At 45.8% G+C, this 23,972-nt stretch overlaps 2 long non-coding RNA genes across 4 annotated transcripts; one reads left to right on the forward strand and one right to left on the reverse strand.

Moving 5' to 3' along the window:
- Positions 1-778: 778 nt before the first annotated feature.
- LOC140610581 (uncharacterized) lies at positions 779-4,829 on the reverse strand. Of its 2 annotated transcripts, none has more exons than XR_012012189.1 (3): positions 4,577-4,829; positions 3,955-4,062; positions 779-2,897 (listed from the first exon to the last, which is right to left on the reverse strand). It is a non-coding gene; the product is annotated as an uncharacterized lncRNA (long non-coding RNA). The 2 variants fall into 2 exon arrangements; XR_012012215.1 differs by lacking the exon at positions 779-2,897 and adding an exon at positions 3,726-3,860.
- A 134-nt stretch (positions 4,830-4,963) lies between these two features.
- On the forward strand, positions 4,964-22,339 carry LOC140629170 (uncharacterized). Of its 2 annotated transcripts, XR_012027045.1 has the most exons (4): positions 4,964-5,182; positions 18,754-18,955; positions 20,710-20,898; positions 21,846-22,339. It is a non-coding gene; the product is annotated as an uncharacterized lncRNA (long non-coding RNA). The 2 variants fall into 2 exon arrangements; XR_012027038.1 differs by having other exon boundaries at positions 20,710-22,339.
- The last annotated feature ends 1,633 nt before the right edge of the window (positions 22,340-23,972 follow it).

Raw genomic sequence — 23,972 nt, forward strand, 5'->3', positions numbered from 1 at the left:
AGACACAGACAGAGGCAGAAGCAGGCTCCCTGCGGAGAGCCTGATGTGGGACTCGATCCCAGGACCCCTGGGTCATGACCTAAGATGAAGGAAGATGCTTCACCACTGAGCCACCCAGGCATCTCTATATTCATGCTTTAAAAAGAATGTTTCTCAAAGAGTTAAAAATAGAGCTACCCTACGACCCAGCAATTGCACTGCCGGAGATTTACCCCAAAGATGCAGATGCTGTGAAAGGCCGAGACACCTGCACCCCAATGTTTCTAGCAGCAATGTCCACAAGAGACAAACTGTGGAAGGAGCCTCGGGGTCCACCAAAAGATGAATGGATAAAGAAGATGTGGTCTATGCATACAATGGAATATTACTCAGCCATCAGAAAGGACAAATACTCACCATTTGCTTCAATGTGGATGGAACCAGAGGGTATTATGTTCAGTGAAGTAAGTCAGTCAGAGAAGGACAAACATTTTATGGTCTCATTCATACGGGGAATAAAAAAATAGTGAAAGGGATTATAGGGGAAAGGAGAGAAAATGAGTGGGAAATATCAGAGAGGGTGACAGGACATGAGAGACTCCTAATTCTGGGAAACCAACAAGGGGCCGTGGAAGGGGAGGTGGGCGGGGGGATGGGGTGACTGGATGACAGGCACTGAGGGGGGCACTTGACAGGATGAGCACTGAGAGTTATACTACATGCCGGCAAATCAAACTTCAATTAAAAAAAATATACAAAAAAAAATCATACACACACAAAAAGAATGTTCTATTTTTTCATGTCTAATAAGCCACTAATCTCTAAAAAGTGCAGTAATTTCTAAAGTAAATTTCCAGTTCTCTCTTTGGTGCATTGACCCCCCCCTCAACATTTGCATTAATCCTGTGCCCGTTTAATGTGACAGATTTTAATTAAGCTTAATCTGATGAGAATAAGTCCTGCGTCATCTGCCGCTTGCCCTCATGTGTGGTCTCCAGGAAACATCTTCTGGCCTCTCCCCTGCACCTTGACCTCTGCCTCCTGTCTCTCAAAGGCTGTGTGTAAAGTGGACATTGGTAAATTGTCAGGCAGAGTAGCCAGCTGTCTGCTGATGGTTTTCTTCTGACCTTCAGGGTAGTATGGCCTTCTCTTTTTGGCAGAAAAGATTGGTTGAGTATTGCTTGCTTTCCATTTGCTGATAACTGAACGGAGTGCTCCCCTCAGGCCCAGGGCTCCCAGATGCCCAGGTGAACGGCAGTGCCCGGCCTCACCTTCCTGCAGGAAGGCACCCAGCACCTCTGATTCTACCACTGGTGGTCTGTTGACTTCAGATGCTCCCCAATCAAACCCACAACCCCGACTATCCTTTATGGCAACTCCTTTGGGCAGAGAAGGGATAGTCTCTGATTCCCCCTCTCTGGCTCTTGGCCACTTTGGAGTGTGAACTCTGTTCATGAAAAGTCAAACCCCCAGAACGAATACCCTCACTGCTCAGCTGCAGAGCGTTGTTTAAAAGGATCACAATTCCCAACAGTCAGAGAATACCCAGGCATCATGTGCCTGCCGCCTCCTTTTCATTTCTGGGGGCTGCAGTTTTCCATGAGACTCTTTGTTTTCTTGTTGCGAGCAAGTTATCACACATTAGGAGGTCACAACAACGTGCATTAGTGGGCGCCCGTCCAGTAGGGCGCACGGCCAGCTGGGCTCTCCGAGCAGCGCCGTGTGCAGCTGGGGCTCCCTCCCGAACCCATTCCTGCTGCCGCAGGACCTCGTTCTTTATGGTTGTAGGGCGACGTCCGTCCCCCTTGGCTCGCCCCCACGCCCCTTGCCACGCCGCACCTCCAAGTTCAGGGCCAGGTGCCTGAATCCTTCTGATGCTTTGCAACCCTGGCTTCGCCTTCTGTGAGCAGCCAGAGGAACCTCGTCCTAAGCGGCTCCCGAATACAGGTCAAGCGCGCCCAGAAAACCTCCTCGTGTTACACTGCTGGGCCTTACAACAGAAGTGGGTGACGGGAGTGCGTCCCTCACACCCCCAGCCCCAGGCGCAGGGTGCAGGGTTCGCTCGCAGGGGCAGGCGCCGGGCTGGGGCTGCCGAGGCGGTGGGATCGCGGGCGCGGCGGGAGCGGAGTCCTGGCAGCTGTTGGCTGACTCGGCAGGTGGTTATCACGGGCTCGCTGGTCTGTGCGCATCTTCACAAAGACAGAAGAGCTGCCCTGGGTGTGCGCGCAGGCTGTCCAAGACATTCATATCTCTTCAACTTCTTATTTTAGGGTAACAGCCGATTCACTCGCAGTTGCAGGAAATACCAGACGGCGTTGTGGGAAAACAAACGCTTAAGTCCTTGCTCTTTCTGTTTGGCAGCCGGCTCGCTCCGTATTGACCCGGGGCAAGGAGCTCCAGGCCTGCGTGAACAGCGTGGGGCAAGGGGGAGGGGGGGCGGGGGGAGGCGAATATAGAGGAGGATGCCTCCCAAGTAAGAGCCTGGTAGGCTGCATCGGGGCTGCCTGCCAAACGTCCGTATAAACTATAAGCTCCAGCGATGCCTGGGTGGCTCAGCGGTTGAGCATCGCCCTTCCACCCGGGTTCTGGGATCAAGTCTCACATCCAGCTCCCTGCAGGGAGCCTGCTTCTTCCTCTGCTGGTGTCTCTGCCTCTTTCTCTGTGTCTCTCATGAATAAACAAATAAAATCTTATAAATAAATAAATAAAACTGTAAGCTCCAGGCCTATGTTAGACTATAAAGTTCAGTGGAACTTGTGTGCTGTTTTCATTGATTGCATTGATTTCGGCTGAGTACAACCAGGGCTGGCTGTTCAGGGAGGAGCGAGGAGAGCTCTGTAGGTTAGAAGAACATGCTTCACATCAGGACACCATCCAAGCCACTGTCACAGAGCACGCAGTTCCAAGCTCCAATTATCCTGAGAAAAGAGTATGAGATCGTGTTTCTCATTTTAAGAATGGTACAAATTAGATTTAGTGATTTACTTTGTGAGTTTATCTGAGAAGAACACTGGATAAATCTTCTGATACTTATTCCAGTGTTTATTTTTCCATTGTACCCACGAATCTGCCAAAAGATTTTATTGTCCCATAACATTCTGAAAGTAAAGAATTGTCTTTTCTGTGGAAAATTAGAATAATGACTAGATACGGTTTTTTTGAAGGGAAAAGAAACAAATATAGCATTCTTTGTGATAAAAAGACAGCTACAAGAAAGATAGCTAATTAAATATAAACACTCAGGTTTATGAGTCTTATGAGAGCTGAGATCCTTTGTCTATCTTTCACTGTGGAATCTCCACTGCTTGATGCAGCACAGTGCCTGGTGGACAAGTGCATAATAACACGTGTCTATAGGGTGAAGTGTAAAAGAAACAAAAATATTTGAGAACACATTATAACTATATACTAAACATCTAATTAAAACACCAAAGAAGTTCATAGAATTCTCTCCATAAGATACTCAAATAGTTAACCATATTATAGTCACCATTACGCTGAGTTTCATTCTGTTCTCTAATTAAGATGAATAAAACTCAACATAGAAAGTGCATTAAAAATAATAAAATAATAAAAAAAATGTAAAAAGTGCATTAAGAATCTTGTCCTTTTCAAATCTAACATATTAAGGGAAGAGCTTATTCTTTATATATATATATATATATATATATATATATATATATATATATTTGATTAATCTTTTGGACACAAAGTTTAATAAATATTTAATTATTAATCATCTTAATGTGTGGACTTCCAGCCATAGAATTCTGACCTCCCATTTGGATTGTGTCTCATTCTGAAAGCACATCGAGTAATGGTCTTGCTGCTCTGGTCAGGTCAGGTCATCTCACAATGGATATTGATCATCATCAGCATATCTAGTGAAGAGGTGGACTCGCTTTAGGCCATTCATTTGGGGCTTATAGAAACGACCTTCACATAAACGTGGGAGATTGGCAGTCGACTACTTACAATTGCTATTCTTCAGAAGAATTCAGTGATGTCCCTCTATCAGTTTCCATGGAAACAGCCATCCAATTATTTTTCACCAGGATGTCCATGTCCTTTTTCCATCACACACTAAAGGTAAAAATCTCAATAAGATTCATTGTTTTCATAACGGGAATGTATGCCTTGCATGAAAATTAAAAACAAACAAACAAACAAACAAACCCTTCCCTGCGAAGTCCAATAAACTATTTCTTCAGCTTTGCCACATTTTTCTAGTGCTTAGACAGATACCCTCGTACATGCGGCAAATGGCAGATGTAAGAGAGGTCTCAAGGTAGAGAAAAACTGGGGCTGAAACAATTAAAACACAGATTACTTGGGATTGATTTTCTTACCAAGAATCCTCCCACCCACAGAAAGTTTCTCCTTTCACCACTGGTTATAAGCTGCTAATCTATTTCCAACTGTTACAACTCTGTCCCACACAAAATAAACATCATGCAAACAAGCATGTCACATACTTGTTCATTTTATTTAGTTGATACAATATCCCCCAGCCCAGTTATAATATACTCTTGAAAATAACTGGACTGGTCCAAAGAAAGAAATCCCCCTGGGCTGAGCACGGTAAGCACTGACTTACTTATATTTCTCAAGCTGTGTTCCGTGGTCATATAGCACAAGGCACAGAGACAAGGGCCTTTGCCTGGAGAGCCAATTCTCTCTGGGGACCTTGGGAGACTGAGGGGCAATAAGCAAGCAAACCGCACAGTAGGACAAGTTGATGCATGAACAGCGTGACTTCAGTTGTGCTTAGATACTGCGGAGAATACAACAAGGGCCATGGGTGTATTATTTTATATTGTGTGGTTGATGCCTTCCATTCTGGGGAGAGATGTCAGGAAGAAGGAGGCCTGACACAGGCAGTGAGACAGCCAGAGGGAGTCTACCTTGAGTCACAAAGGTGGGAAGGGACCGCCTCACAATGCAAGAACTGGACATGTTTCAATCATTTGGATTTTATCCTAGGAGTGGCAAGGCGCCTGGGTCTCTGGGGATTTCTGAGCAGACAGAGGATGGGTTTTCCTGCAGAAGGCATCTGGTTGCTGGGTGGAAATGTGATTGCAAGAGATGTGGGCAAAGGCAGAGTCACTGCAGCCTGGACGTGTGGTGATGGGAGCTTGAACCAGGGTCGGAGGACAAGGAGATGGAGTCACGTCGATGGTTTTAATACACTCTGGCAGCAAAGGTTGGTAGAAATTGCTGGTGGGTTAAACGGGGTGGGTTGAGGGGAAGGGAGGAACAGAGGGTTCCTGGCCTCTCCATGAATATTGGGGAGGTAGGAAAAGCACTTGCTGGTGCCCTGGTAACTTCCCCTCGAGGATGCGGGCCCATCCCAGTGCCCATCCAATCACCCAACTACTGGGAGGAATGGACACAGCAGACAAGGGATGCTTCTGTGACCGATTCCTTCTCAAATCCGACCCCTGTATTTCTGGTGTTTGCAGAACAGAACAAACCTTCTCCCATCCCCCTGAGGTTGGAGGTGAAGCACCTGATAACATAAGCACACACACTGACTGGGTTGGGGGAGAAGCCACTCACTGTGTCAGGGAAAGTGACTGAAAACCAATCCTTCTTGTACAGAATGCTCCCACAAAGAACGTTACACTAAATGGTTTTGGGGGGAAACTAAGGGGAACATTTTATAGGTGAACTTCCAAGAACCTTGTGGCCACTCCGAAGAGTGACCATGGGTGTTTCACCAACGGCAGAAGCAGAACAAATGCGTAAGCAGCCCAACCGCTCCACTTTTTGTTTATTCATATCCTTTGGAAAAGTATGGCAGTATTTAAGAGGGCTGAGTGTCAGTTGTTTTTGAAAGTTGCATTATTTTCCATGAGATTACGGAGCATGTCAAATGAATGCGTTGCAGACACAGCATGTTGGGGTTCTGCTTGGTTGGCATCCCTCTGCACAGTCACCCCGTGGGGAGCCCTGTCACCCCATTCCCAGGAGGAATCTGAGGCTCACACTCAGATTCACAGTGTGAATTCAATAATTCAAGTCACAGTGGCTCCAGTATCTCTAATTTCCTTGGCTCAGCGATTTTATTTTATTTATTTTATTGTGGTTTTTATATTGGAGTGCAATTTGCCAACATATAGCATAACACCCAGTGTTCATCCTGTCAAGTGCCCCCCTCAGTGCCCGTCATCCAGTCACCCCAGCCCCCTACCCACCTCCCCTTCCACTACCCCTTCTTGGTTTCCCAGAGTAGGTGTCACTCATGTTATGTCACCCTCTCTCTGATATTATCCACTCATTTTCTCCCCTTTCCCCTTTAATCCCTTTCACTATTTTTTATATTCCCCAAATGAATGACACCATATAATGTTTGTCCTTCTCCGACTGACTTACTTCACTGAACATAATACCCTTCAGTTCCATCCATGTTGTAGCAAATGGTGGGTATGTGTCCTTTCTAATGGCTGAGTAATATTCCACTGTATACATAGACCACATCTTCTTTATCCATTCATCTTTCGATGGACACCGAGGCTCCTTCCACAGTTTGGCTATTGTGGACATGGCTGCTATAAACATCGGGGTGCAGATGTCTCAGCCTTTCACTGCATATGCATCTTTGGGGTAAATCCCCAGTACTGCAATTGCTGGGTCATAGGGCAGATCTATTTTTAACTCTTTGAGGAACCTCCACACAGTTTTCCAGAGTGGCTGCACCAGTTCACATTCCCACCAACAGTGCAAGAGGGTTCCCCTTTCTCCACATCCTCTCCGTCATTTGTGGTTTCCTGCCTTGTTAATTTTCCCCATTCTCACTGGTGTGAGGTGGTATCTCATTGTGGTTTTGATTTGTATTTTCCTGATGGCCAGTGATGCGGAGCAACAGGTGCTTGGCCATGTCTATGCCTTCTTTGGTGAAATTTCTGTTCATGTTTTTGGCCCATTTCAAGATTGGATTATTTGTTTCTTTGCTGTTGAGTTTAATAAGTTCTTTACAGATCTTGGATATGAGCCCTTTATCTGATAGGTCATTTGCAAATATCTTCTCCCATTCTGTAGGTTGTCTTTTAGTTTTGTTGACTGTTTCTTTTGCTGTGCAGAAGCTTTTTATCTTGATGAAGTCCCAAGAGTTCATTTTTGCTTTTGTTTCCCTTGCCTTCATAGATGTATCTTGCAAGAAGTTGCTGTGGCCAAATTCAAAACAGGTGTTGCCTGTGTTTTCCTCTAGGATTTTGGTGGATTCTTGTCTCACATGTAGATCTTTCATCCATTTTGAGTTTATCTTTGTGTATGGTGTAAGAGAATGGTCTAGTTTCATTCTTCTGCACGTGGCTGTCCAATTTTCCCAGCACCATTTATTGAAGAGACTGTCTTTTTTCCAGTGGATAGTCTTTCCTGCTTTGTCGAATATTAGTTGACCACAGAGTTGAGGGCCCATTTCTGTGCTCTCTATTCTGTTCCATTGATCTATGTGTCTGTTTTTGTGACAGTACCACACTGTCTTGATGACCACAGCTTTGTAGTACACCTTGAAATCTGGCATTGTGATGTCCCTGGCTCTGGTTTTCTTTTTCAATATTCCCCTGGCTATTCAGGGTATTTTCTGATTCCACACAACTCTTAAGATGATTTGTTCCAACTCTCTGAAGAAAGTCCATGGTATTTTGATAGGGATTGCATTGGATGTGTACATTGTCCCGGGTAGCATTGACATTTTCACAATATTAATTCTTCCAATCCATGAGCATGGATTCCATTTTTCCATCTATTTGTGTCTTCCTCAATTGCTTTCAGAAGTGTTCTGTAGTTTTTAGGGTTTAGATCCTTTACCTCTTTGGTTAGGTTTATTCCTAGGTCTCTTATGCTTTTGGGTGCAGTTATAAATGGGATTGACTCTAATTTCTCTTTCTTCAGTCTCATTGTTAGTGTATAGACATGCCACTGATTTCTGGGCATTGATTTTGTATCCTGCCACACTGCCAAATTGCTGTATGAGTTCTAGCAATCTTGGGGTAGACTCTTTTGGGTTTTCTACGTACAGTATCATGTCATCTGTGAAGAGGGAGAGTTTGACTTCTTATTTGCCAATTTAAATGCCTTTTATTTCTTTTTGTTGTCTGATTACTGAGGCAATCAGTACTTCTAGTACTATGTTGAATAGCAGTGGTAGGAGTGGACATCCGGTCCTGTTCCTGATCTTAGGGCAAAGGCTCCCAGTGTTTCCCTATTGACAATGATATTTGCTGTGGGCTTTTCATAGATGTCTTTTAAAATGCTGAGGAATGTTCCCTCTTTCCCTATACTCTGAAGAGTTTTGATCAGGAATAGATGCTATATTTTGTCAAATGCTTTCTCTGCATCTATTGAGAGGATCATATGGTTCTTGTTTTTTCTCTTGTTGATATGATCTATCACGTTGATTGTTTTACGAGTGTTGAACCAAACTTGCAACCCAGGGATAAATCCCACTTGGTCATGGTGAATACTCTTCCTAATGTATTGTTGGATCCTATTGGATAGTATCTTGTTGAGTATTTTTGCATCTGTGTTCATCAGGGATATTGGTCTATAGTTCTCCTTTTTGGGGGGGTCTTTGTGTGGTTTTGGAATTAAGGTGATGCTGGCCTCATAGAATGAGTTTGGAAGTATTCTGTCCCTTTCTATCTTTTGGAACAGCTTTAGTAGAATAGGTATTTTTTTTCTTTAAACGTTTGATAGAATTCCCTTGGGAAGCCATCTGACCCTAGACTTTTGTGTTTGGGAGGCTTTTGGTGACTGCTTCAATGTCCTCCCTGGGTATTGGTCTGTTCAGGTTTTCTATTTCTTCCTGTTCCAGTTTTGGTAGTTTGTGGTTTTCAAGAAATGCACCCATTTCTTCTAGAGTGCCTAATTTACTGGTGTATAGCTGCTCATAATATATTTTTAAAATAATATGTATTTCCTTGGTATTGGTTGTGATCTCTCCTTTTTCATTCGTGATTTTATTAATTTGAATCTTTTCTCTTTTATTTTTCATAAGGCTGACTAATGACTTATCTATCTTATTAATTCTTTCAAAGAACCAACTCCTGGTTTTGTTGATCTGTTCCACAGTTCTTCTGGTCTCTATTTCATTGAGTTCTGCTTGAATCTTTATAAACTCTCTTCTTCTGCTGGGTGTAGGTATTATTTGCTGTTCTTTCCCCAGTTCTTTTAGGTGCGAGGTTAGCTTGTGTATTTTTTTTTCCCAATTTTTGGATGGATGCTTGTATTGCGATGTATTTCCCCCTTAGGACTGCTTTGGCTGTTTCCCAGAGATTTTCAATGGTTGTGTCTTCAGTTTCACGAGTTTTGATAAATCTTTTTAATTCTTCTCTAATTCCCTTGTTTGACCCCTTCATCTTTCAGCAGGATGCTCTTTAACCTCTACGTGTTTGAGTTTCTTCCAAATTTCTTCTCGTGATTGAGTTCAAGTTTCAAAGCATTATGGTCTGAAAATATGACGGGGACAATCCCAGTCTTTTGGTATCAGTTGAGACCTGATTTGTGACCCAGTATGTGGTCTGTTCTGGAGAAAGTTCCATGTGCACTTGAGAAGAATGTGTATTCAGTTACGTTCAGATGCAAAGTTCTGTATATATCTGTGAAATCCACCTGGTCAGTCTATCATTTAAAACTCTTGTTTCTTTGGAGATGTTGTGCTTAGAAGATCTGTCATTTGCAGAAAGGGCCGTGTTGAAGTCTCTTACTATTAGTGTATTATTATCTAAGTATGTCTTTACTTTGGTTATTAATTGATTGATATACTTGGCGGCTCTCACATTGTGGGCATAAATATTCATTATTGCTAACTTCTCTTGTTGGATAGGCCCTTTAAGTATGATATAGTGTCCTCTTCATCTCTTACTACAGTCTTTGGGATAAAATTTAATTTATCTGATATGAGGATGGCTACCCCAACTTTCTTTTGAAGGACCATTTGAATGGTAAATGGTTCTCCAACCTTTTATTTTCAGGCTGGAGGTGTCCTTAGGTCTCAAATGAGTCTCTTGTAGACAGCAAATAGATGGGTCTTGCTTTTTATCCAGTCTGAAACCCTGCATCTTTTGATGGGATAATTTACCCCTTTCACATTCAGAGTTACTTTTGAAAGATATGAATTTAGTGTCTTCGTAATACCTATTCAGTTCCTGTTATTGTGGATTAATTCTTTGGGCTTCTTTCTTTTACAGAGTCCCTCTTAATATTTCTTGCAGAATTGGTTTGGTGGTCACATATTCGTTCAGTTTCTGCTGATCTTGGAAGCTCTTTATCTCTCCTTCTATTCTGAATGAAAGCCTTGCTGGTAAAGTATTCTTAGCTGCATGTTCTTCTCATTTAGTGCCTGAATATATCCTGCCATTCCTTTCTGGCCTGCCAGGTCTCTGTGGAGAGGTCTGCTTTTAATCTAATATTTCTCCCCATATAATTTAGGGATCTCTTGTTTCTTGCTGCTTTAAGGATTTTCTCTTTATCTTGGGACTTTGCAAGTTTCACTATTAAATGTTGAGGTGTTGGATGATTTTATTGATTTTTTTTTGGGGGGGACTCTCTATCTCCTGGATCTGAATCCCTCTTCCTTCCCCAAATTAGGGAAGTTCTCAGCTATTATTTGTTTAAATATGCTTTCTGGCCCTCTGGCCCTTTTGGCTCTCTCTGGAACCCCAATTATACATAGATTTTTTCCTTCTGAGGCTATCATTTATTTCCCTTAACCTTTCTTCATGATCTTCTAATTGTTTTCTCTTTTTCCTCAGCTTCCTTCCTTGCCATCAATTTATCTTCTATGTCATTCACTCGTTCTTCTACCTCATGAATCATCACTGTTAGGACCTCCCGTTTGGATTGCATCTCATGTAATTTTTAATTTCAGCCTGATTAGATCTAAATTCTGCAGTCATGAAGTCTCTTGATTCCTTTATGCTTTTTTCCAGAGCCACCAGTAGCTCTATAATAGTGCTTCTGAATTGGCTTTCTGACTCGAATTGTAATCCAGATTCTGTAACTCAGTGGCAGAGAATACTGTTTCTAATTCTTTCTTTTGTGGTGAGTTCTTCTTTCTAGTCATTTTGCTCAGTACACAGTGGCTGTATGAGCGGGCTGAGTCAAGAATATCAACCACGACCTAAGTAAATTTCACCCTAGATGATTCCGCTGAGGTCAGAGACCAGAAATTGAAAACAAAGAGCAGAATGAAATAAAGCAAAAGAGCCACTAAAGTGAAAAACAAATTTTAAAACAAAGTAGTAAAAAGTAAAAGACCAAGAATCCCAAAGAAGAAGAGGAAAAAAAAAAGAAAAAGGAAAAAAAAATTAGAAGAAAAAAGGAGGGGAGACTGGGAGATGGTGGTGGTGAGGAAGTTGTAGTGGAGGCAGCATGTAGTCTACCTGAGTGGTTCTAGAGAGTCATTGTCTCGGTTCTGAATATATTAAGTTATGTATGTTAGAAGATGCTCAGTCCCAAATTTATATAAACCAGAAATACTTGTAGAAGGCCCCAACATTGACCACCAAAACAGAAATGAGATAAAAAAAAGGGGGGCAGAATGAGTTTGAGGAATCTCACAGAATGAACCAGTACGGTATGCCACTTGGTTTTGGATGCATACTGGTCATGTCATAGAAGGTATTAACTTCTGCCATTGTAGAACAAAATGAGGCAGAGAAAAAAACCATACACAAAACCAAAAAAAATTATATTTTGTGTATCTTCCAGAATTAAGTTGAGTATCTTGAAGAGAATCTAGAATAGGAAAATATATCTAGGACCTATAATTTTAGAAATATGAAAGTCAAAAGGAAGAATCTTAAAAATGAAGAGGTGGTAAAATATTGTAGTTAAGGTGGGAAAAGAGAAAAAAATGGAAATTTACAGTCTGATATAAAAATGAGTTATACTGGAAAAAGGAAGAAAAAAAAAAAGGAAGAGTACCCTCTGGCTCTATATACTGTAAATCCCTCGACTTCCCCTTGATCTTTCCAGCGCTGCTCGGTGGAGAACTTGCTCTCCCCCTGTCCTTACAGCTGGTCTTCTGGGGGAGGGGCTGCTGTGCTGACTCTCAGGTGTGTGCACCTGGAGGAGATGCCCCGTCCCCCTCCCCCCAGGTTCGAGGCTCAGTGGGAGCTGTTTACCCCGTGAGGCCTCTGTGCCCTAGGGCCCCGCCCCTCCCAGGCACAGGTGACACCAGGAGGAACAATGACACTGGCGGTGGCCAGCTCTCCAGCCCTGGAGTCAGGTGCTGCAGTAACCACCACAGCTCCCAGTCCACAGGGGCCTGGATGCTCTGGGGGTGAGGGGCGCTGCTCTGCACAGCTTGGGAGCCCTGGTGGCAGGAGCTCCTAGCTGTCCTGTGCCCTCCCTGCCTCCTTCTGTCCCGTGGGGAGCACAGGATCCTGGGCTGTGTCCCCGGCGCCCTGGGATCCAGGGCCTGTGCCACTGGGATCACGCTCTAGGCCAGGTCCCCCAAAGGCAGCAGGTCCCCCGCGGAGTCCCCCCTGACCCTCGGCTTCTCCCCAAGGCCCCGCCGGGTGCTCCAGCCCTTTATGGCTGGGCCCGCGGTGTGGGGCGCTCTCCCCCGTGCGCCCCCCTCTGTGAGTGACCCCGGGAGACTGGAGGCCCCACCGCCCCTCCTGAGATTCGGCTGGATTTTCCTGCTAAGCACCTTCCTGTCCGGAAGAATCCATTGTGGATTTTTGAAAGTTCCTGCTTCTCCGGGGCTGGGCTTTCCTGTCCAGAGGCTTTTGTTGTGGCCTTAGTCCGGCTCCTCATGGGGACCCCCCCCACTTGATTCTTTTTTATTTTTTTCTGTCTTCCTACCTTGTTATAAGAAGAAACCCGGGGAAGCCCCGGTGGCCCAGCGGTTTAGTGCCGCCTTCAGCCCAGGGCGTGATCCTAGAGTCCTGGGATCCAGTTCCCCGTCAGGCTCCCTGCATGGAGCCTACTTCTCCCTCTGCCTCTCTCTCTGTGTGTCTCTCATGAATAAATAAACAAATAATACTTTTTTAAAAAGGAAGCAAAAACCCTTCTCTCTATAACATTCCAGCCGTTCTCTCTTTAAATCTCAGGTAGAATTCGTAGGCTTTCAGGATGGTTTGAAAGTTATCTAGGTAAGTTGGTGGTGACAGGTGAGTTGGAGACCCCTACTCTTTTACCATCTTGCCCTAGCCTATTGGTTCAGCAATTTTAAATCAAAACTCTTCTTTCTTTCTTTCTTTCTTTCTTTCTTTCTTTCTTTCTTTCTTTCTTTCTTTCTTCCTTCCTTCCTTCCTTCCTTCCTTCCTTCCTTCCTTCCTTCCTTCTTTCTTTCTTTCTTTCTTTCTTTCTTTCTTTCTTTCTTTCTTTCTTTCTTTCTTCTTTCTTTCTTCTTTCTTTCTTTCTTTCTCTTTCTTTTTTCTTCTTTCTTCTTTCTTTTTTTCCTTCCTAGTATCATTTTTAATTACCTGGTGAAATGGAAGAACACTTTTAAGTGAGAAAATGACAAGCAAGGTGCTCTAAGACCTATTGGTTTTTACCATTGGCTGTCCATTCTCAAGGAACCATGACAGCCTGGTCCCCAAGCAAGACAAGAAGGCAGTTTCTGCAAACTCTCACTGAAAACGGCAGGATCTGTGGCAGGAGAAAGTCGGGGTGAGGGGCTGGAAGCTCGACAGAGATCCCAGTGGCACGCCGGTCAGCGCAGGCTTGAACTAGAGGGCCACACCTCCTTCCTCATCACTCCGGGGAGCACCTGCTCCTCATGGACTTCATGCTTGCAAGAGCTAAAACTCTCACCCAGGTTGTGTTTTCCTCATTGATCTGTGGCCTTAATGGAGAATGTCTTTGCTGCTTCCACTAGTTTTCTATGGCCGCTGGCTGCTGTCATAGATCAGTATAAATGGGGGAGCTTACCCACCACAAGTGTATTCTCTCTCAGCCTGGAGGACAGAAGTTCACAGTCAGACCCGAGTCCCCCGTGAGGGCTCCAGGGGAGAACCTCCTGCTCCAGCATTTCCAGCTTCTGGTGTCTCAGAAATCCTCAGTGTCTCTTGAAGCTCTGCCTCCAAGGATGCATGACTTCTTCCTGTGTCCATGACTCTGGTCCTGGACTCCCTGTGACACTGGTCACTGTGTCAGGGCCTGCCATGCTCCACCATGACCTAGTCTCAACTTGATTACACCTGCAAATGTCGTGGGTCCAAAGAAGGTCATATTCCCAGGGCCTGGGGTGGACACACACACACACACACCCATCTGGGAGCACAGTTACCAACTGGTTTATTTCTGTCTGCTGTCAAAGTTTCTCCAAGTAGCTTAACAGAGTGCAAAGTACTGGTTTTTGAAGCCACTAACCAGGTGATGATTCCATAAAACAGAGGAGCTTACAACTTATCAACCAAACTTTTGAGAAAAAAAAAGTGCTCCTTAAAATCACAAATATACAAAATATGCAAACTAGGGCCACCCTAGACAAACGGGGTGTATCGTCATCTCAGCCCAGAAAAAGTGTCTTCAGAGTTGCAGATTTTTTTCCTAAGGTCATCTTATACTGCTAAAGTGTTTGCTTTCTTTGTGAGGAGAGGACGATTGACCTCAGGCCTGGATAAATGTTCACATACTGGTAAAAATCACATGGGAACTCTTGGGGTTACCTGTTGCTATGTGATGAACCTCTACAGACATGGTGAAGCAAAATGATGTCCTTCATGGTGACCTGTTATGGTTCTGGCTGTGACCTGGGCTCAGACAGTGGCCTTCCTTCCCCCAGCCAATGGTCCATATAGATGCCCTAAGGTGTCTGAATTCAGGGTCAAGCCCAGGCTTCCTCACTCATGGGCTGAGCTACCTGGGGAGACTCAAACAGCTGGGGCCAGGGCAGCAGGGGACCTTGAGTTCCCTCTCTCCCAATCTCCCCATCTGTCTCTGTTTCCTCTCCCTCCCCTCCCCCTCTCTCCCCTCTTCATATTCTGCTCCCCCAGCCACCTCACAGAAGAGGTAATAAGCAAAGAACACAGAATCCCTGACTAGATCCACATGAAATCACAGTGAGATTTCTTGTTCCACAGCAGTGAGCACTTTTTCAAGTTTAATAATATAGAGCATTGGCCATGGTGTAAGGCTACCATCTGTTATCACCCTTGTTGGCAGGACTTCCGTATAACAATAAAAATATCTGGAGAACGAGTAGAATGGTTACTATATGAGTTGGGATAGGCTCTCTGCTATAAAAATAATTCCCCAAATCTCAACGGAATCCCAATGGCCAACACCAGCTCCAGTGGACCTGGTGGGAAGAAGAGTCATCCTTCCCCACACAGCCATTTGGGGGCCACTTTCCTGGGGCACTTCACTGAGCACTAGGCCAGTTGAGTCCTCCAGAAGGTCAGGAAGGACCAGGTGCAGGGCACCCCGGAGAGTGGGGAGGGGAGGCCCAGAACTCAGTTTCAGACCCGTCCACACACAGGGCCATTGCCTAGGCCACACACATTAAAATGTGCCTGTCACTCTTCCATGCATCCACCCACGCCACAAGCATTTATTTAATGCCTACTGTATGCTAAGCACTCTTCTAACATATGGATTAATAATGGAGGAGATGAAATGAACACAGAGCCAAAGCACACCAAGAAGAAAGGCAACTTGCAAAAGAGAATAGATCATATTGTTCTTTTTTAGTAATTATCTCAAATATGTACACATATGGAAATTATGAAATAATTAATTTGTACAAATTATTTAAATTATTAAAGTACAAATTATTATTAGTGTTTCTATCTAATGAGCATGATTCTGGCTTCTTACATGCTTTATGCTTCACATTTCTTGTCGTTAGGTTGTTTTTTTAAGAGAACAAGCAAATTTTCCATTGGTGATAAATTAATGTTGACAGAAAAAAATGAGTGTGGGAAAGAGAGAGCCAAGGATGAGGGCAGAGCAGCGGGACAGAAATATCTTCCTGGAGCAGGAGAGGAGCAGGAGCAGGAAAGGAGCAGGAGAGGAGCAGGAGCAGAAAAGGAGCAGGAGAGGAGCATAGAAGAGCAGGATCAGGATCAGGAGGAGCATGAAAGGAGAAGGAGAAGGAGCAAGAGCAGGGGAGAAGCAAGATCAAGAGAGGTACAGGAGAGGACCAGGAGCAGGGAAGGAGCAGGAGCAGGAGCCCAAGAGGAGCAGGAGCAGGAGCCAAGCAGGAACAGAGGAAGAGCAGGAGAGGAGCAGCAACAGGAGAGGAGCAGGAGTAGGAGAGGAGTAGGAGCAGGAGAGGAGCAAGCACAGGAGAGGAAAAGGAGCAGGACAGGAGGAGGAGTGAAGCATGAATAGGCAAGGAGCAGTTGCATGAACAAGAGAGGAGCAGGAGCAGGAATAGTGCATGAGCTGGAGCAAGAGAAGGATCAGGAGCAGGAGAGAAGCAAAAAAGAAGCAAGAACAGGAGAGGAGCAGAAGAAGAGCACGAGAATAGCAAGAGCAAGAGCAGGAGCAGGAGACGAGCAGGAGCAGAAGAAGGAGAGGAGCAAGGGAAGGAGAGAAGGGGCAGGAGTGGAGCAGGAACAGGAGAGAGCAGGAGCAAGATCAGGAGAGGAGCAAGAGCAGGAGTGGAGTAGGAGCAGGGACAGGAGAGGTTCAGGAGTGGAGCATGAGCAGGCAATGAGCAGTTGCATGAACAAGTGAGGAGGAGGAGCAAGAGTAGTGCATGAGCCAGAGCAGGAGAGGAGCAGGAGCAGGTGAGGAGTAGGAGCAGGAGTGGAGCAAGAGTAGGAGAGGAGCAGGAGCAGAAAAGTTACAGGGGAGGAGCATGAGAGGAACAGGAGTAGGAGAGGAGCAGGAGCAGGAGACAAGAAGGAGCATGAGCAGGCAAGGATTAGTTGAATGAAGAAGAAAGGAGCAGAAGCAGGCTTAGTGCATGAGCCAGAGAGGAGCAGGAGAATGAGCAGGAGCAGGAAAGGAGTAGGGGAGGTGCAGGAGGGGAGTAGTACCAGGAGCTGGAGCTGGAGAGGAGCAGGAGTAGGTGAGGAGCAGAAGCAGGAGCAGGAGTGGAGCAGGAGCAGAAAAAAAGCAGGAGCAGGAAATGTGCAGGAGAGGACCATGAAAGGAGCAGGAGGAGGAGAGGAGCAGGAGGAGGAGCAAGAGCAGGAGAGGAGCAAGAGCAGAAGAGCTGGAGAACACCAAGAGCAGGAGAGGAGAAGGAGCAGGAGAAGAAACAGGACAGAAGCGGGAGAGGAGCAGGAGTGGGAGAGGTGCAGGAGCCGAAGCAGGAGCAGGTGCAGGAGAAGTGCAGGTGCAGGAACAGGAGAGAAGCAGGAGAGGAGAAGGAGAGGAACAGGAGAAGGAGAGGAGCAGGGGTAGGAGAGTAGCAGGAGGGGAGCAGGAGCATGAGAGAAGGAAGAGCAGGAGCACGAGAGGAGCAGGAGAGGACCAGTTGTGGAGGAAGAGATGAACAAGAGAAGGAGAGGAGCAGGAGCTGGAGAGGAGCAGGAGAGGAGCAAGAACAGGAGAGGAACAGGAGCAGGAGAGTTGCAGGAGAGGAGCACGAGAGGCATGGGAGCAGGAGAAGGAACAGGAGCAGGGGAGGTGCAGGAGGGGAGTAAGAGCAGGAGTCACAGAGGAGCAGGAGCAGGAGCAGGAAAGGAGCAGAAGCAGGAGAAGAGCAGGAGCAGGAGAGGAGCTGTAGCAGGAGATGAGTAGGAGCAGAATAAGAGAAGGGGCAGGAGAGGAGCAGGACCAGGAGAGGAGCAGGAGCAGGAGCAGAGGCAGGAGCAGGAGAGAAGCAGGCGCAGGAGTAGTGCATGAGCTGGAGCAGAAGCACAGAGAGCAGGAACAGTTGAAGAGTAGGAGGGAAGCAGGAGCAGGAGCAGGAGCAGGATATTTGGAGCAGCAGGAGAGGAGCAGGATCAAGAGAGGAGCAAGAGCAGGAGCAGGAGCTGGAGCAGGAGGAGGAGGAGGAGAGGAGCAGGAGCCGGAGAGGAGCACAAGAGGAGAGGAACAGGAGAGGAGCAGGAGCAGGAGAGGAGCAGGAGCAGGAGAGAAGCAGGAACAGGAGAGGAGCAGGAGGGGAGAAGGATCGGAAGCTGGAGAGGAGTTGGATAAGGAGCAAGAGAGGAGCAGGAGCAGAGGAGGAGCAGGAGGAGAGCAGGAGCAGAAAGAGGAGCAGGAAATGAGCAGGACCAGAACCAGGAGCAGGATGGAACAGGACGGGACAGGTCAAGACAGGGTGCGACAGGGCAGGTTGCAGGCAGCTAGTGACTCAGGGGAGTCCCTCTCCGCACAACTCCTCGAAACCATGACCCCTGAATCAACTGGGGCATGAGAACTGTGGAGACTTGGCCCGTTATATGCGATGTTTTCTTGCTTCTAAAAATTCCTGTAATGTTTTCATTAATGGGTTCCCTCCTGATATCTACAGAGAGGGGATGAGGCCACTCGGGGCATGATTTTCCCTGTCATTCAATGTCCCCTTCATGGAGCAGGACGGACCCCCCTGGTCTGGTCCCAGCTCGCCCACACCACTTTCGGACTCCAGACGTGCCCTCCTGACATCGTCCTTCTGCGTTTACATTAGACACCTGTATAATTTCTTTGACCTTGCAGTTGTTTCTACATCTTCTGTGTGTCCTTTGTAAACTGCATTTGTCGAAAAACCCTCCGTAGTTTGGGCTGATAGCTTCTGAGTCAGATGCTTCTTTACATGAGGCTGAGTGGGTTTCAAGCAAAGGTCCGCACAGAGAGGATCTGTCATCCCCACATGCCTTGGTCCTGGTGAGCGGTCCTCACTGATGGTGACATTTCCTCTCTGCTGTTTCCCAGAACAAAAGCCTGAGAACTGCCTTTTCAACCACATGTCCTCTGTCTCCGAGGGAGGCAGTGGGGAATATCGGCCACCTGAAGTGGAGTCCAGAAGCCACAGAAGATGCCTGAAGCACCTGCTAGGGCCACACACTGTGTTGGGTGCAGGAGATCCACACTGAAGAGAGGCCCTCCTGGCCCTGTGGAGCTCTGTGTGTACAAGGTGAGGCAGACGAGGAAACTGGCACTGACGGTGTGAGTCGTGCTCCCCGACGTGGCCGCAGCCCCGAGACCCGGTCACCACATCCCTGATACGATCTCCAGCGCTGGCTGGCTGCACGTGCAAATGCGCCTTCAGCCTCAGCTGATCGCACAGTTATCACGTCCCGTAGGACCGCTGTGCCCTCTCCCACCCCACCTGGTGGGCCCCACCCATCCGCTCGCTCCTGTGTCTTGGTGACCGGGGGCAGCCCCAGCAGCTGCACACCTGCACACCTGCACGGAGGTTTCATCGCTGATGTTCTGCAGAAGCAGAGAAAGGAAGCCTGTCCTGTAACATTATCTTTCCCGCAGGGAATGAGGGGTTATTTTCACCCTTTTCCTTCCCCAAGGGAAACCTTGATTCTCTCTGCATACTCGTCTTCCTCTTACGTAGGCTGGCGAGGCTGGGGTATCTCTCTTCCCGTTTCTGCTGGAAGATGCTATGGATGCATGGCCTTTTATTATGGCTCGGGAGCCCACCCCACTTTCGTGGAGCACGGGGATGATTCTTTCAGGCTTTCCGAGAACAAGCCACCCCCCACCCCCGACCCTCCGCAAAGCCGTCTTGCCTTGGCCACACCGTGCGTGGACGTCTGCAGTGTCTCACTCTGAGCGACACATTGGGCTGGAGCCCGGGGCAGAATCACTGTTCAGAAGGATTTTCAGGCAGACGACTCCCTTTTTCACTTGTGGGGACAAATTGTTTATTTATGGCCTTTTCCTTCAGAGATTAGATAGCCTAGGTTTGGGGGAGTTTCCCGTAAGTTGCAGTGCCTGCCCTGCCCCAGAACAGTCCTCGCCACCTGCACAGCACCCACTGGCCTTCAAAGACCCTACAGCATTACAACGATGTCATCAAACAGAAAGACTGAGGAGCTCATAAAACCGCTCGTGCTGCCCTTATCTGCAGCATTTGTGAGGAGGACACATCACTCCTTCGTTTCTGGATTCATATTTGTGTCTCTGATTCTAATTAATCCAGCTTAAGAAGACTGCCTGATTTTAGCTAAAAATAAAGGTTTACCATGATTTAAGCTTTTTTGAAATTTTTAAAGTTCTATAAGCAAAACATAGATTGCCTTGGGGTAAATCACAATAAGTAACAAAAAATTGCCTCCACCTAGACAGGTATGAGAAAAGGTAATATTTGAGATCTTAGAAAGTCAGATTAGTCATTCCTTCAGAATCATCCCGAAGCACAGCAATCCTAGATTCCACACTTGTGATGCGATTTCTTTCCCAGTAAGTGGCTCATGATGGCCCCAAATATCAAATAAATAAATAAAATAAAAATAAAGAAAGGAAATGTCTATGTTTGCCCAAGGATTTGGCAATATCCAAAGGGTAAAACTCCGTGTTGTAAAGGAGCAAAATCATAATCTTTATCAGCAAAGCTACTCTTGTTATCTCTTTCATGCTGGGAGACTGACTAGCCTTCTGTACCATCAGCTTTTCCTACAAATTCCTTTTCATGCTGCAATGTGTTTGCATGAGCAAATTACTTCCAAATTCTTATAAAACTTCACATTTATAAGTGTCTCCACTTCCCTCTGAGAGGCAGAGTCCTGTGGTAGCTCAGGCCTGAATCGCAGGGTGAAGACACAGCCCCAAGTGTCTTCACTTCTCACTCTTCCCATAGGCCCAGGGCGGACCCTCTGCCAGAGTAGAAGCCCAGCATTCTTGGGACCCACAGCTATTTGTCATCTTCCTCTACAGACAGCATGTCCACTCATCACGAGAACATCCCTGAAGAGTGTTTCATGAGTTAATGAATTGCCTCCACTGAATTGCTGGCCACGGAAACCCATATACAAGTGAGACTGAATCGACAGCCTCAGAAGTGAGCACAGCTCCCTGCAGGAGGATTTTTGTTGCCAACAATGGAAGACATTCTTTCGACCCCAGGTAGGTCAGGTAGGGACAAAGGGAGACCTGTAAGGTTTCATACAAACCTCTAAGCATCCTCTGGAGCCCATGACACCTATCCACTCCCCTGTGACAGGCAGCCAGAGGACACTGAGAGCACCCAGGGTACCAGGGCCATGGGAAGGCCAAGCGTCAATGTCAGTGACAAAGGAGCCACGGCCAAAATGTTAAGAAAAATGTTTTCAACACACTTCATTAGAATAGAATACTGCATACTCATTATTTACATTATATAAAATTAGTTTGTTTTTTTTTAATAAGAAGAACAATTTTATTTCAAAATATTTGTATCCCGTTGGCTTCCCGCATGGCACGTATCTTCACTGGTCTTCTCTCTGTGTGAAAGTGAGCTGTGTCCCCCACAGCTGGGGTGCGGCTCCAGGTGGGCAACGCCGTGTCTGTCCTGTTCCCTGGGTGGCCAGTGTGAGGATTCTGGGCGTGGGAACACGGACAGGATGATTCCCAGAATGAGCATATCTTCATTTCGAATTTCTGAAAGTGTAGCAATTCCAGATGTAAGACAATGATTATTCTTTGCTAAATAAAATGAAACCATGGCTGTTAATATTTATTTAAAACACTGATTTCTATTAATATCATTTAGAATTTTACAACGAGAAAGGGACTTATTTGCATAGCTTTTACTGAAAGCAAAGAGGCCATTACAATTATTTACAATCATCATCTAGACTCACAAATGAGTAGTATTTCCCTTTACGATATTAGACGTTAATTAGATTTCATTTAGCTTCATTCCTTTTCTACTTCATTAATAAAACTCGAACATTTCTCATCTCCACCAGTAGGGCCTCCCCTCAACCCACGCAATTCTGTGCACTTGGATGGTGTCCACTCTTCCTTGCATCTCCACACACACATGGTCCTGGGAAATGCCCATCACTGCTCACTGCTCATGCCTCCTTCAGCTTATCCACGTGGATGTTTCCTGAGCACGATCTCATCCCCGCCGGCTGCTCAGAGCATGTGCCCCAATGCTGCATGTACCCCCACCCTGCACCCCACCCTGGTCTCTTGGAAGGCCTGAGTTGGCCAGCAGCGCACAAGTTATGATTTAGTTTGAACAACGGTTTTATTTCTTCATCTCTGGAGGCTTCGTGGTCTGACTTCCAACTTTTGGCTCCACTTTTAAAGAACATTTTAGAATATGTTACCACTTTAATACAAGACATACGGTTATTATTTCAAGAATCGGCCTTGGCATCCAAATCTTTCTGCAGTAAGTCTTGCACAGACCCTGGAATCAGTAAGAAGAGATCTTTTGGGGACACCTGGGTGGCTCAGTGGTTGAGCATCTGCCTTCAGCTCAGAGCATGATCCCGGGGTCCTGGGATAGAGTCCTGCATTGGGCTCCCTGCAAGAAGCCTTCTCCTCCCTCTGCCTGTGTCTCTCTACCTCTCTCTCTGTGTCTCTCATGAATAAATAAATAAAAATCTTAAAAAAAAAAGAAATGATCTTTCTGGTTTGATGCATAATATTTCATTTTTATCTCATGAAATGTATTCAAGCCTTTCCTAAAAGTCGATTTACATACGAAATGACATTTTATTTACTTTTGCCTTCGTTGGAGGAAATACAAATACTTAATATCAACTAGAAGGAAATTCTTTACATTTAATCTCATTTAAAATATTATCAAAATTTTCTAATGATTAGGTAGTAAGATGCCCATACAATTTTTTTACAGTGACCTTGAAAACTCAGGACTGGAGGGGCGCCTGAGGGACTCAGTCGGGTAAGCGCCCGACTCTTGATTTCAGCCCAGGTCTTGATCTCAGAGTGGTGAGATGGAGCCCCACTTCGCTGGGCTCTGAGCTCAGCAAGGGGTGCCCTGGAGATTCACCTCCTGCCTCTCCCTCAGCCCCTCACTCCCCTGCTTACTATCTCGCTCTCTCACCAATAAATAAATCTCTAAAAAGAAAGAAAGAAAGAAAGAAAACCCAGGACTAGAAATTCTATTAAAGAGTGTCATTTATTTGTATGATTTTTGCTTTATGAAACTGTACAAGAAGAACATAGGAACTCAGGAAGTGAAACACATGCCGCTTTCTGAGCGCTACCACCCTTGTGCAAAAGCAGCCAGGGGCCCGCTGCAGGGTGGCCGCTGCTGCTCCAGGGTGTCAGCGTGCCTCCGACAGCATGTGGGAGTCTGCTGTCTTTTTTAATTTTGTTTTGAGAAGTTTGGGTACTTGGAACATTTTAGCATTAATGTAGGTACATTTAGTGGTTTTTTCTTTTATATTTTGCCCTTGGAAGTGTCCTCAGCAATCTTCTTAAATTTCCTCTGCAGCTCCTACCAATAATTAAATATCCTCCTGTTTTTCTCCTGGTAATTTTGTGACTTTAATGTTTACATTGACATCTTTAATTCAAATAATATTTTAAATCATTACTTGGAAAGAAATGGAAATTAATACATCGTTTTTAACATTTATTCATTTATTTTTGTGTTCATGATTGTCCACTTGTTCAAACCCCACCTATAGAATAATCCATCTATTTGACACCATTTGGATATACTGCACAGACTATGTTACGTTCTTACATACTTGAGCTTGATTTAAACCGTCTCTTCTGATCCATCGATCTGTTTCAATTGCTGTGATTTTGCAGTGAACTTTGGTAGCATCAAGAACCATGATCTCCTGTCATTTCTTTTTATTTTTAGAATTTTCTCAGCCAAACTGGCTCCTGTATTCTTACAAATGAGCTTTAGAATCACCATGTCAAGTTTTTTAAAAAGGATTTTCCCAAAAAATGTCTCAAAAAACAATTTCAAGTTTGTGAAAGGCCCTTTCCGACCGAGGAGAGAGCTCTGCCAGGGCTGGTGGCCAGCACGGAGAAGGATGTGGGTGGGAGCTGCCCACCATGTGACCCACTGTTGGTGGGTGTGGGACGGAAGCTCAGGTTGCACACTGGCTCACTGGGGGTGGATCTGGGAAGTGCAGGCCTGTGCCCGGAGATCCCTCTGCCAGCCTCTCTGCTGTAGCACCTGTTGTGTGTGTGCTACCAGCATGCTCCCCTGTGTCTCAGCC

This window comes from Canis lupus, chromosome 1 (assembly GCF_048164855.1).
Source record: "Canis lupus baileyi chromosome 1, mCanLup2.hap1, whole genome shotgun sequence".
NCBI classification, from domain to species: Eukaryota; Metazoa; Chordata; class Mammalia; order Carnivora; family Canidae; genus Canis; species Canis lupus.